The sequence below is a fragment of the Haliotis cracherodii genome, unplaced genomic scaffold, assembly GCF_022045235.1.
Source record: "Haliotis cracherodii isolate W230 unplaced genomic scaffold, xgHalCrac1.p SCAF_7, whole genome shotgun sequence".
Lineage (NCBI taxonomy): Eukaryota > Metazoa > Mollusca > Gastropoda > Lepetellida > Haliotidae > Haliotis > Haliotis cracherodii.
In genome coordinates this window covers 49,355,686-49,368,238 of record NW_027266330.1, presented here as the reverse complement: position 1 = coordinate 49,368,238, position 12,553 = coordinate 49,355,686, and the positions used below count along the sequence as shown (strand labels likewise).

General features: G+C 40.6%; 1 pseudogene; it reads right to left on the bottom strand.

Annotated features, from left to right (window-relative positions):
• Positions 1–1,090: 1,090 nt before the first annotated feature.
• Positions 1,091–12,303, bottom strand: LOC139448311 (uncharacterized; annotated as a pseudogene).
• Between the last annotated feature and the right edge of the window lie 250 nt (positions 12,304–12,553).

The following is a 12,553-nucleotide window of genomic DNA, read 5'->3' as shown; positions in this document are numbered from 1 at the left end:
ATATATATTTGTGCGATATATGTCTGTAAGCAGAATGAATCAATTCACCAAAATGAAACAGTTGCGCATTTCAGATTCTGTTATGTCCATTGTTTTAATGTTAGTGGATTCTGTATTCCATTTTGGAAAAGAAGTCTGCCAACAAATGATAAACCACTGGATTTTTAATAATTTAAAGCAAAACTGGGATTACTCATTCATTTGAATTTAATTTTTTCATGAACATCGACTGGTTTCTCAGATTTATCATGTACAAAATTACATTGAATGTTTGGCAGATGGTCCTTCACGACAACTTCCTTCTCTCGAAGGCATCTTCCCAATGACTATAAAAGTCCAGTTTCCACCCTTGCTGAACTAGGCTGGTATTATGGAGTTACATTTTGCCTTGACTAACGAGTCTATGCATAGTCCAATTAAAATGTCGCAACGAAATCGAAATCCGGTTCATAAACTGTCATGCAGATTACGGTCGATTGCAGGATTTGCAAAGCATGTGCACCTCCAACTCATTGTCAACAGATATTTTCCAAACCTTTTCATGTTTTTAATCAAGGTGCCCGTGTGATTTAATGCACTTCGTGATGTAAGACCCGTTTTATCACAATATAGATCTTGATTAAAGATCAGGTCGTCTTGACTGGGCGCGCCATTTTGTTTGAAACAAGTACAAGTGATGGAACCGGAATGGTCCATAGGCAAGGCTCAGAAGCGACATAACTCGTAACAGCCACTGGTGGTGTTACGATTGAGCCCAGGAATTCCAGCCAAATTCAGCAAGGGTGGAAACTGGACTTTTAAAGTCAGTTAACTCTCTTGCCTCGGGAAGATGCTCAAAGGAGGATCCAAACCATTTTTTTCAGAGAACCATATTGTGTGAGGCCAAATTATTTGTTAATTTGCCCCATGACTATTTGTTAATTGTTTGACCAAGATCGTAAAAATCACCACAATATTGCTTTCACTGTTATTGTAAAATAGATTTACAGCATCAGGCTTCATATTTTAGTTGGAGTATATTACAGACAAAAGTGTCGTTCATATGAGTTCATTTGGTCTATGGCAATTTCTGGCCTGACCTAGAGTTATTTTCCGCAACATTTCCACTACGAATCAAGCTTGAAGCCAAGCTTGAATACTGGATAAGAAATCTGTGAAAAGTGTTTAAGAGACACAAATGCTGTAATCAGCAGACACTGGTACCATGATAAGCCCATAGGTTGTCCTGAAGACAGGGTAAGAAGTAAAATAAATATGGCCAAAACCATCTGACATGTTATTGGCCATACCGTTGCTTGCACTGCGATAAGCTGATATGTCAGATTAATGGGCAAAAATGACATTTCCACGTGGGTGTCATGGTGATAGCTTGTCAACTCAGATAAGGTTTCTAAATCATTGAGGATCATTCTTGCCCAAAATTTAACTTAATAGTCTCATAAGACATGCTGAAAATGTTAAACCTTTTGACAAATGGAGAACACACACTGTGCTGAACCATCAGCTCACTTGAGCTGAAACTGAGTCAGTGAATGGTTGATTGTTTGATTGTTTGTTGTTAAACGCCGCAATCGGCAATATTCCAGCTATATGATGGCAGTTTGTAAATCATCGAGTCTGGACCAGACAATCCAGTGTTTGATGAGCATCGATCCATGCAATTGGGATACAATGACATGCATCAACCAAGTCAGCAAGCCTGACCACCCGATCCCATTAGTCGCCTTTTACGGCAAGCATGCGTTGCTGAAGACCTAGTCTATCCCGGATCTTCACAGGTCCTCAGTGAATGGGAGAGTGAGTGAGGGAATAACTGTTTTCAATGTAGAACTATGTTGGATTCGATGGAATGAATTTGGACCTGAATGCGCATTATGAGGTGAGGTGAAATGGGGTTTAACGTCGCGTCCAAGATTATTGCACTTATATAGCGACGTGCATGTACATGTGTGTGTGTGTGTGGCTGCTTGTACTAGTCCGGACTGATGCCGATTTATAGTGCTAGCACACTGAGATACCATGCCGCAGTTTAACATGAATACCCCACTCAGACACAGTATACTGACTCCGAGCCAACCAGTCCTTGTTTTAGCCCCTTAATGCCGAGCGCCAGACAGGGTAACAACAAGTACCATCTTTTAACGTCTTTTGGTATGACGCAGCTGGGGATCGAATGCGCATTATGAAGTATTTCATACGCTAAATCTACATGTACCAGGTACCTTCCCTCTACATTGAAAACACAATATTACTATATCCATTCTACCATAACAAAATATAATGTGAACGTGTTTGGGTATGACAGGGCCGGGAACTGAACCCACAACCTTCCAATCTCCACTGTTGACATGACATTCCAGGGGACTCTTGAGAACAATCAAGTACCATCATGAAAAAGTAAATCTCTGAATGGTTTATCGAAACGGAGTATTTTCCAAAGTCATGGTTGAATATCAGTTCATCATTTACAAATACGAGTAATCACCTTACTCAAATGCCACAGACATTCACCCTATCCATATGCCAACTTGAAAAAATACTGAAAAACATGTAGACGTTGGGGTTGGGGTTGTCAAAAACTTCATAGACTCCATCCCAACAATTCAATTTGAAAACAACGAGCCTGAACACTCGATCCCCTTTGTAAAAGGCGACTATGCTTGCCCTAAGAGGCGACTAACGGGATCGGGTGATCAAGCTCGCTGACTTTGGTTGATGCCTGTCATCGCATCCCAATTGCATGGATCGATGCTCATGATGTCAATCACTGGATTGTCTGGTCCAGACTTGATTATTTACAGACCGCCATCATATAGCTGGAATATTGCTGAGTGTGGCATTTAACAACAAACAAACAATATGAAAACATGGTACACTTTTTGGTCCTTCCATTGCATTTGTGATGAAAGCCCCTGATCCAGCTGACAATATGTTGGATGTTAATGTTATTTTCCTTTTAAGGCCCGGGGACCATAAGACTCAGTGAGGGGGAGGTCTTTGACAGTCTGACATAGCTCATAAAAGCAGTCATTGGTTCATCCATTCCAGGCTATATTACTTACAGGCAAAGTTGGTATATTGCTCACTGCATCATTAAACAATATTCACTCAGATTTCCTTCCAATACTAATCATGATATCAGTATATTGTCCATCTCAAAACCATTACAAAAAAGAGGTGCCTGTCTTGTCATGCAGACCTCAACCAATCCCGGGAGCTGTGAAGGTATTCTGGGTGTACTGCTGAAAGGGAATGTTCATAATCGTTGGTGAGTGTCCAAAAACGGGGAACCTAGGAGGAAACTGGGGACCAGAGTCATTCAACTTTGACCTTTCATCATCATCATCAACTCCATGGCTGCTCACAACACCACTTCTGCTTCTAGCACCACGGGTGCCATTTGAACTCACATCCAGGGATCTAAGACTACCATCAGCCCTGATATCTACTGACCCCCGACAACCATCTACCCTGATGTCCTCAGATCTATGATGACCATCTACCCTGAAATCCACTGACCCTCGACAACCATCTGCCCTGATATCCACAGATCTATGACCACCCAAAAGTTTGCTATACATGGATCCACGATATCCACCTGCCCTGTCTACAGCTCTTTGACAACCATCAGCCCTGATGTCCACATCTCTATGACAACCATCAGCCCTGATGTCCACATCTCTACGACAACCATCAGCCCTGATGTCCACATCTCTATGACAACCATCAGCCCTGATGTCCACATCTCTATGACAACCATCAGCCCTGATGTCCACATCTCTATGACAACCATCAGCCCTAATGTCCACAGATCTATGACAACCATCAGCCCTAATGTCCACAGATCTATGACAACCATCAGCCCTGATGTCCACAGATCTAAGACCACCCAAATGTTTGCTATCCACTGACTTGCAACTAGTCGACCCCAAATCTAAAGGTCCATGACGATGCCCAATTTTGCTATCCATAAAAACATCACAACAAATAGAACCCATGGATAAACGTCCGACACCAGGCTCAATTTCTTTGCCCATTAATCCATGGCTACCATGCCTTGGCTCCGTGCCTTCACCAATATTTCCCTTAATGTTCCCAATACTGCTAGACCTTCCTTCCTTACAGCTCGCTGAGCTGAGAAGTGTTGTATCATTACTTCCACTACAACCACCTCTATCTGCAGATCTCTGCATCTCAAACTTGGCACCGACCTCACCACTCATTAACTTAGAATGCTTCTTCTTAGCATCCTTTTTCTTAACATCCACATCTTTCATCCTGTTAATCATCTTCATCACTGTATTAGGGTCTGCAGTGGATGAATCTTGTTCAGATAATGCTCTCACTGTGAACATCTTATTGTAATGAGCTTCAAGATGACGAGCTAGAGTGCACGAGACATTGAACCTTTTCCCACACAACTGACAAGAATATGGCTTCTCTCCAGTGTGTATGCGCTTATGATTGGCTAGCTGGTTGTATTGCACAAAGGACTTATTGCAAACGTCACAGACATAGGGTTTCTCTCCTGTGTGAATACGTCTATGTCGAACAAGAGAAGACCTGAGGGAAAATCTTTTCCCACACACGTCACACATGTATGGCTTCTCGCCTGTGTGAGTTCGCTCATGCGTCACACGTTGACTCAACTCTGTGAACGATTTTTCACAGAATCGACACTGGTAGGGTTTGATGCCTGCATGTATTCGTTTATGGTTGTTGAAAGAGTTTGGTGCGTTAAATTTTTTACCACAAATGTCACACTGATAGGGTTTTTCTCCAGTATGTGTGCGAACATGTTTCACAAGGGAGCATTTCGTTGCAACAATTTTACCACAGACTTCACATTTAAAGATTTGAGGCTCACTAATTTTACCACTTTGCTTTTTGCGTCCATTTCTTACGACACTTTCCAACATATCGTCGCCTTCTTCCTCCTTAAAGTCAAGGCGCAACTTAACACCAGCTAGTTCTTCCTTCAACACACCTTCATCAGGTGTAAGCTTAATTGGAGTTCTTGATTTTCGTTTTGTTTTAGCTTTCCCTCTTTTCACGCCTTTTGGGGGTCTTTTTCGCACCTTTTGATTTTGATTTTTTCCTCCCTTCATTGTGTTTATAGTCTGAATCATCGTCTTCCTTTTCTTCCTCTGACACAGAGCCATTCCATAAATTCCATTCAAAATCTTCATCACTTTCATCATGAAAAGCCTCAATTTTCTTTTTCTTTCGAGGTTTTGATTTTGTTGATAGTTTGATTTTCACAACATTTTTCATCACCATCTTTCCCTCCTGTATTGAATTTGTTTCTACCAGCTCAACATCTGAATCAAATTCTTTCTTGATTTTCACTTCTGGATCACACATTTCCACATCCCGATTCAGGATAGTCTGACTTTGAACATCAGTTCTTTCTTCCAAACTGGAACGTGGGTCGGACTTTGACTCATGCAACGGTGTCTCCATTTTATTTTTTAATTTTGAGTACATTTTTTTAAGCTTTGCATATTTCTTTTGTAATTCAAAACGTTCAGGTTGAGAAAAACTGCTGCTTTTGAGAGAATCCTCAAAGGAGTCATCTACATCAGACAATTCTGACATTCCAGACAGATCCTCATCCATGATGTCGGACACATCAGAAGGCAATGGACTTCCTCCATTGTCCATATCAATACTGCTAGGTGTTAAAGGTGTTATTCCGAAACAACAGTCTGGTTGGGGATCATCACTTTCTGTTTTGATGTGAGCTTTATCCATCTTTATTTGATCTGAAAGTAAATATAATCACAGTTATCTACAACACGAGGATTAGGTGGTCAGAATACACATGACGTTTAGTGATGTAACTTGATTGTGATGTCACAATGGTCTGCTTGGTTTGGTTTGGTTGTTTTACGCCGCACTCAACAATATTCCAGCTATATGACGGCGGTCTGTAAATAATCGAGTCTGGACCAGACAATCCAGTGATTTACATCAGTAACATCGATCCACACAATTGGGATCGATGACATGCATCAAGCAAGTCAGCGAGCCTGACCACCTGATCCCGTTAGTCGCTTTTTACGACAAGCATGGGTTGCTGAAGACCTATTCTAGCCCGGATCTTCACAGGACCAATGGTCTGCAAATCATTGTGTAGAAAATGCAATAGGAGCTACTGGTTGGTCCTCACCCAATATCTCCTGTGGAAGAGTTTGGGATGAAAAACATCATGTAAAGTAAACATCCCACACTTTAAAAAGAAATGTCATTTATGTTTTCCAGTTAACTAAATTGCATACAATTCCATCTGTGTTCTGCCAAACATAAAAACTAAATGAGCCAGACAAATCTTTTTTATGTTTTTTCTCCCCAACCAAGATGATTGTTCAGCAGAAAATCTGTAAACCATAAAACGAAAGTATACCAAATTCTCAGGTGAGTCAGGTGAGCTAAAGAAAGTGTATGGCATAAACTTCACAGGATTTCAACTGATCAAACTGCAGGCAAATTACCAATAACAACACTGAGTAAGGCATCCATATAAAAAAGTGAGGCCATACGAAAAATTACCTGGTACAGGAATTTGGATACTTATGGTATTAGTAAACATATCCTCCCACAACATATTTATATTTCCTTCTTAACTTTGATCACATAACACAGAACCCAAAACGTGCCTCTTCTACCTCTTGGATGCTGCCTTGCCCTTGGATGCCAATCGTGAGTTATTTGTCATCGACCCATCACTACCTTGTAATCAGCACTTGGAGACCCGTGAAGATTACGGGGTAGAATAGGTCTTCAGCAACCCATACTTGCCGTAAAAGGCGACTATGCTTGTCGTAAAAGGCGACTAACGGGATCGGATGGTCAGGCTCGCTGACTTGGTAGATACATGTCATTGATCCCAATTGCGTGGATCGATGCTCATGATGTCAATCACTGGATTATCTGGTCCAGACTCAATTATTTTACAGACCGCTGTCATATAGCTGGAATATTGCTGAGTGTGGCGTTAAACAACAAACAAACAAACAAACAAAAACAAATCAGCACTTAGCTTGATAATGGAACGGACAAGTGGGCCAAAGTCTTGATGTGTCAGAATCAGACTAAAATCATGAATATACAAATTCATGGAAACTTATTTCTATTCCTGACACAAAACATTGTAACCTGTATTCCACAGATGGTGACAGGGTCTGCAGTTTGCAATATTGTTACCCAACACCGGAATATGCCTGGATTAGACTGTGCTCTATGAGTACTCCTTCTCTAATACTCTATCCCGTCAGATCCCTACTCTTATATGCAAAGCTATGCTTCAAGGTCGTGTACCTGTGCAGCTTCCGATGCATGGCTTTAGGAGGATCAGGACTTTGTGTCATAGCATAACAACCAGGACCCAGAACCCAACAATCCCTCAGAATATTTATTGTGACACTATGTTAAGGACAATTTGGCAAAACAGTGGCTTGTAAAACCTAGTGGAAGATCGGAACTTCCAAGTTGTTGTTAGTAACAGCAAAATCCATGCCATTCCTCAGAATATTTACTCTGCCATTAAATGACACCAGGTAAACATCTGGTCAGCACTCTGGTGACTTGTCCATGACAAACAAGAAGATTTGACACATCCCTTTGTGTCAACCCCCCCCCCCTCCGAGACTTCATATTCTAGTATTCTTTAGAGAATATTTAATCGTGAGTGAGTGAGTGAGTGTGTGAGTTTTAACAGTATTCCAGTTATATCACGGCGTGTCAGCTTAATGTGGGAGGAAAGCCCGACATTTACCACTTCGGTGAAACCCACGAGCATGGGTATGGTGCTGACAAACCTAGAAACATAATCGGGGTGAACTGGGATTCGAACCCACAATCATAGGTTTCTGGCGTGTCCAGGGGACGCAACTCTGCACAGCGAATCGCGGCACCTTAGACAACTGGGCCACCCATGCCCCCCATTAAATTGTGAATAATATTCCTGCAGAATACAGCATCAATGTCTGCTATGCAAATGCAGAATAGTCAACTGCTACTTTAAGAGAGTGGCCCAAACAGATGTACCCCCTCTATGTCTTCCTCAGAGAGATCCCTCATACAGTACTAGGCAAAGGTAGTGCCCGTTCACCAAAAAGCATCCCTTGATGACATCACCCCCTGAACAATTGGTTTGTAGCAGCATCATAAATGCCAGACCCCTGATTTCATGGGGATGGTGCATTTCAGGTTAATATTGTTTATGAAATTGTCACTCAAAGCCAAAATGCCATACTTTTAGCCATCAGTCCAAGTACCATCATAGAAAATGCAGAGGACAAAATAACAAATCAGCCAAGTCCACATGTCCCAGAACTGTTTTGTTTGTTTGTTTGTTGTTTAAAGCTGCACTCAGCAATATTCCAGCTATATGAGGGCGGTCTGTAAATAACTGAGTCTGGGCCAGACAATCCAGTGATTGATATCATGAACATCGGTCCACGCAATTGGGATCGATGACATGCTTCAACCAGCCTGACCACCCGATCCCGTTAGTCGCCTTTTATGACAAGCATGGGTTGCTGAAGACCTAATCTATCCCGGATCTTCACGTGTCTATCTTCACAGGTCTATTATCTTCAACTGCTTTATGTGTGGTCTAACATCCATGATGAGGGATGGTCGGGTAGCCTAGTGGTTAAAGCGTTGGCTCATCACGCCGAAGACCCGGGTTCCATTCCCCACATTGGTACAATGTGTGAAGCCCATTTTCCAGTGTCCAAGGCGTGATATTGCTGGAATATTGCTAAAAGCAGCGTAAAACCATACTCACTCACTAACATCCATGAAATCAAAAGCAGAAAAATCCATTCCAAATAACCATGATGACGAGATTGGTCAGGTCTGGATGTCGATGGTACAGGCTCAGAGTGTCGCTACACGAGTTAGCAAAACGCTTTGAATGTAAATGTGCAGTGTAATGTATTCATCACACCAGCTGTTGCTGTACTTGACATTTTTACCACGTGGGTGTTAGGGCTATGACAATACACCAACTGTGCAATCCGATATGTATGTGCTCTGATCTGTGGTGCGTAAGGCATTTTATTCATAGAGAGGATGGCCAAATACCTATCACACCGATGATTTACAGTTGATGGTGTGAAGTATGGCACAACAAATGAAAATATGTGCTTTCACTATTAACTTGCACTACTAATTAGTGTTTTATGGAACTATTATTGAATCAAAGATATTACTTCAGAATTAATATTTTTTACTTAGTGTGCAACTGTGATCGATACTTGCATGAAATAGTAAAAAATCGCGATCTACCGATGCATCGGTGTATTGTCCCACCACTGGTGGGTATGCAGCCTTTGTCTTGGTTACTGGACAATATTACCATGGACAGAGATGCTGTCATACAAGGTTGGCAACTGTCCTAGTGCGGTGAAATGGGATTTAATGTTGCGTTCAAGATGATTGCACTTGTAGCGATGTGTGTGTGTGTGTGTGTGTGTGTTTTTGTTGAACCAGTCCAGACTGATACCAATTTTATAGCGCTAGACCACTGAGATACCATGCCACAGTTTAACAGGCATATCCCACTCAGACTCAGTCCTTGTTTCAGCTCCTTAATGCCGAGCACAAGGCATGGTAACAACAAGTACCATATTTTAACGTCTTTTAGTACGGCGCGGCTTGGCATCGAACCCCGGGCCTTACGCCCTCTGGGCGTACGCTCTACCACTAGACCACATGGGCGGTCTCTTTGAAACATGAATACTACTGACAGACGACATGTGTAACTGTAAGGTTTCTATATTTCAGCATCACAAAACGGAACTGTGCCATTCCATGTGTACTTCCCTCCCAACAAATCTCCTGCTTACACTCCCCTGGCATTAAGCCATACAGATATGTGAACTACATTGGAGAATCAGTTCTTATTTCATAACCAAACCTAGAGTCCTGCTTTACACAAAAGGAATACTATACTAATTGACATCAACATTAAAGGTAATGAACTCATCCTTATACGATAGACATCGGTTACACTTGCTCTGACCTAGTAGAACTATGGGTGACCACTCTACAGTGTTCGTGTTAACGCAGAAACCTGCGTTTTTCAGGCATTAAAATCATATAAAGACATAAACACGCAAAAAAATTCCCTGTTGCAGAATTTATGACATAATTAAATCTAAACAATTAGCCTTTTTTAACCGAGGTGGAACTTGTCATGGAAATTGTAAAAAAATAAAAATATTGGAGTTTCTGAGTTATGCTCCGGAAACGAAACATGACGGACGGACGGACATAAGGACAGACAGAGCCCGTGTCTATATCCCCCGTCAACTATGTTAGGCGGGGGATAATAAGAACTTCACACGCGAAATATTTGAATTGAAAATTTATTATTTCATTTCTGCACGCACTGTACAAACACTATCATGTCTATCATTTGTTTTCTGATTCTTTATCAAGATGCCCAAAAATGAGACTGTAATGACACATTGTATTGATTATGTTATAAGATTTGTCTTGATACAGAATTATGTTTCCAAGACATACAGTACTAACACACTTAGAAAAAACACTTAGTCTATGATAACATTTCTTTAAAGAAATTGTAATTTTTTTTTCAAAGAACCTTTCCTCGTCTGCTGTTTTCATATCAAGGAAACTAAACTTGGCTTAGCTTGATCTCGACTTGCCTAGGCTTTTAGCAAATAATAAATATATAAACAGTAAACTACGGTTATTAACGAACTGAAAGGGACCACTAATTTTAGTTTGCTATATCCATCGTTCGTTATATGTATTTCGACCATCAGACATCTTTTATCAAGTCATGTGACATCATGTTAATCAATAAATAACAAAAGTATGCACTGTACATATACAGAATATATCAACTTCAATCACGGTGTTACTATTGTTAATTGAGGGTGTAATTTGAGGTCAAAGTGTCAGTACTTAAGAGTAAATCAATTACCTTCAATTGTTTATTGACGCTTTGAACAACAGCATTTTGCCACAGATGTTTTGATAGGCAGATTGGTGACACGTGAGGAGCTCAGCTCTGGGATTCACAGTTCGTCATACACTTAAAAATTATCATTAACAGAGTACACACGGGGGCCACAAGGTGAGTTTGCTATATCCGTTATTTCGTGATGAGTGCCTCGTTATATCCCTCAGCTTTTTTAATAAAATATATGGCAAATGGCCGGGACAAAAAAAATATTTTTTTATACCTGTCAGTTCATTATAAGCGTGTTCGTTATAAACGTAGTTTTCTGTATATTGGTCGAATGATCGGAACCACAATATTTTGTTGCTGTGACGTTTAAGCTGGTGAAAATGCAATTTTCAACAGGGTACCAAAATACCTCAGAACAAACAACTGTGTAATAACACAAGTCAACATTATTCGCATCAGAAATAATTATTGTTGCCAGTAATGTATAAAATTTTAGGTAGCCATGTGGCGAACAGCAGAAAAATTTAGGTTGCCAACCATAGATTTAATTCTCATCGGCGGCCGAAATGGCGCTACTTACTGGGCAGATCTAGTTCCCTGCTGTTATTGTTTTGTATTCATCTTGTTTAAGACGTTTTAATACCCTCGTATGAATTTAGATCTGATCCAGACATTAATTTCATGATTTACATTATCTTTACATTATCTGCTATCTATATGTGTTAAGAACTGTGTAAAAGGCGACTGAATGGATATGTGGATGGGTGAGATCACTTGGTTGATAGCGTGAAAGCTTACCCTGATGTTCATAATATCAATCACTGGTTTGTCTGGTCGTAGCATGAATATTAAAAGGGCACATTCAAATACTTGTAGTATTGCTGAGTGCGACACAAAACAACACAAACACAAAACGGTTATGTTACAGCTTACAGGGAAAATATTATTTTTTTAAAATCGAAAATATACCGTTACCGTCATCCAAGCATAAACGCACTTGCAGACATTACCCCGCGGTCAGGTGACTGGACTTTGTCCTTTGAGCAGGAGATATTCAAAGAAAAACAGTTTCCGTTTCGCTCAAATATACTTGAAGGCTATGATAACGATGCAAAACACAGGTAACAACACATGTCAATTATCAATATTCAAACCAAATCATAATTCATATTCATAGGTCAATCGATTTACGATTCTCGCTGCGCTGTTGCACTGCGAGTGCAAAGAAAACCTTCAAAAACTCCTACCTCTGCTTTAATTATTACCCCTCCTTTCAATTGGTCAGCATATTGAACAGTCTCCCAGAGCGATTTAATGCTTCACCGATGACAGTATTCCTTTCAGTTTCACATGACAGTGGTCATGTGTGGTTCGGCAAATCAAGAGCAGATAACTCTCGATGTTTATAGTTAGGTTATTACTAAAATGTAACATGGGTCACGAAACGAAAAATCCAGATAATATTCATTTCGGATGCAAACACAATGTTATGCAGCTTTGACAAACAGTTAAGGAAACTAAAAACATAAGACTGTGATAACATACGGAACACGTTGTTTGCCAGTCTGAAACAATGCTTGACTTTTCCTCTCCAGAAAAAAC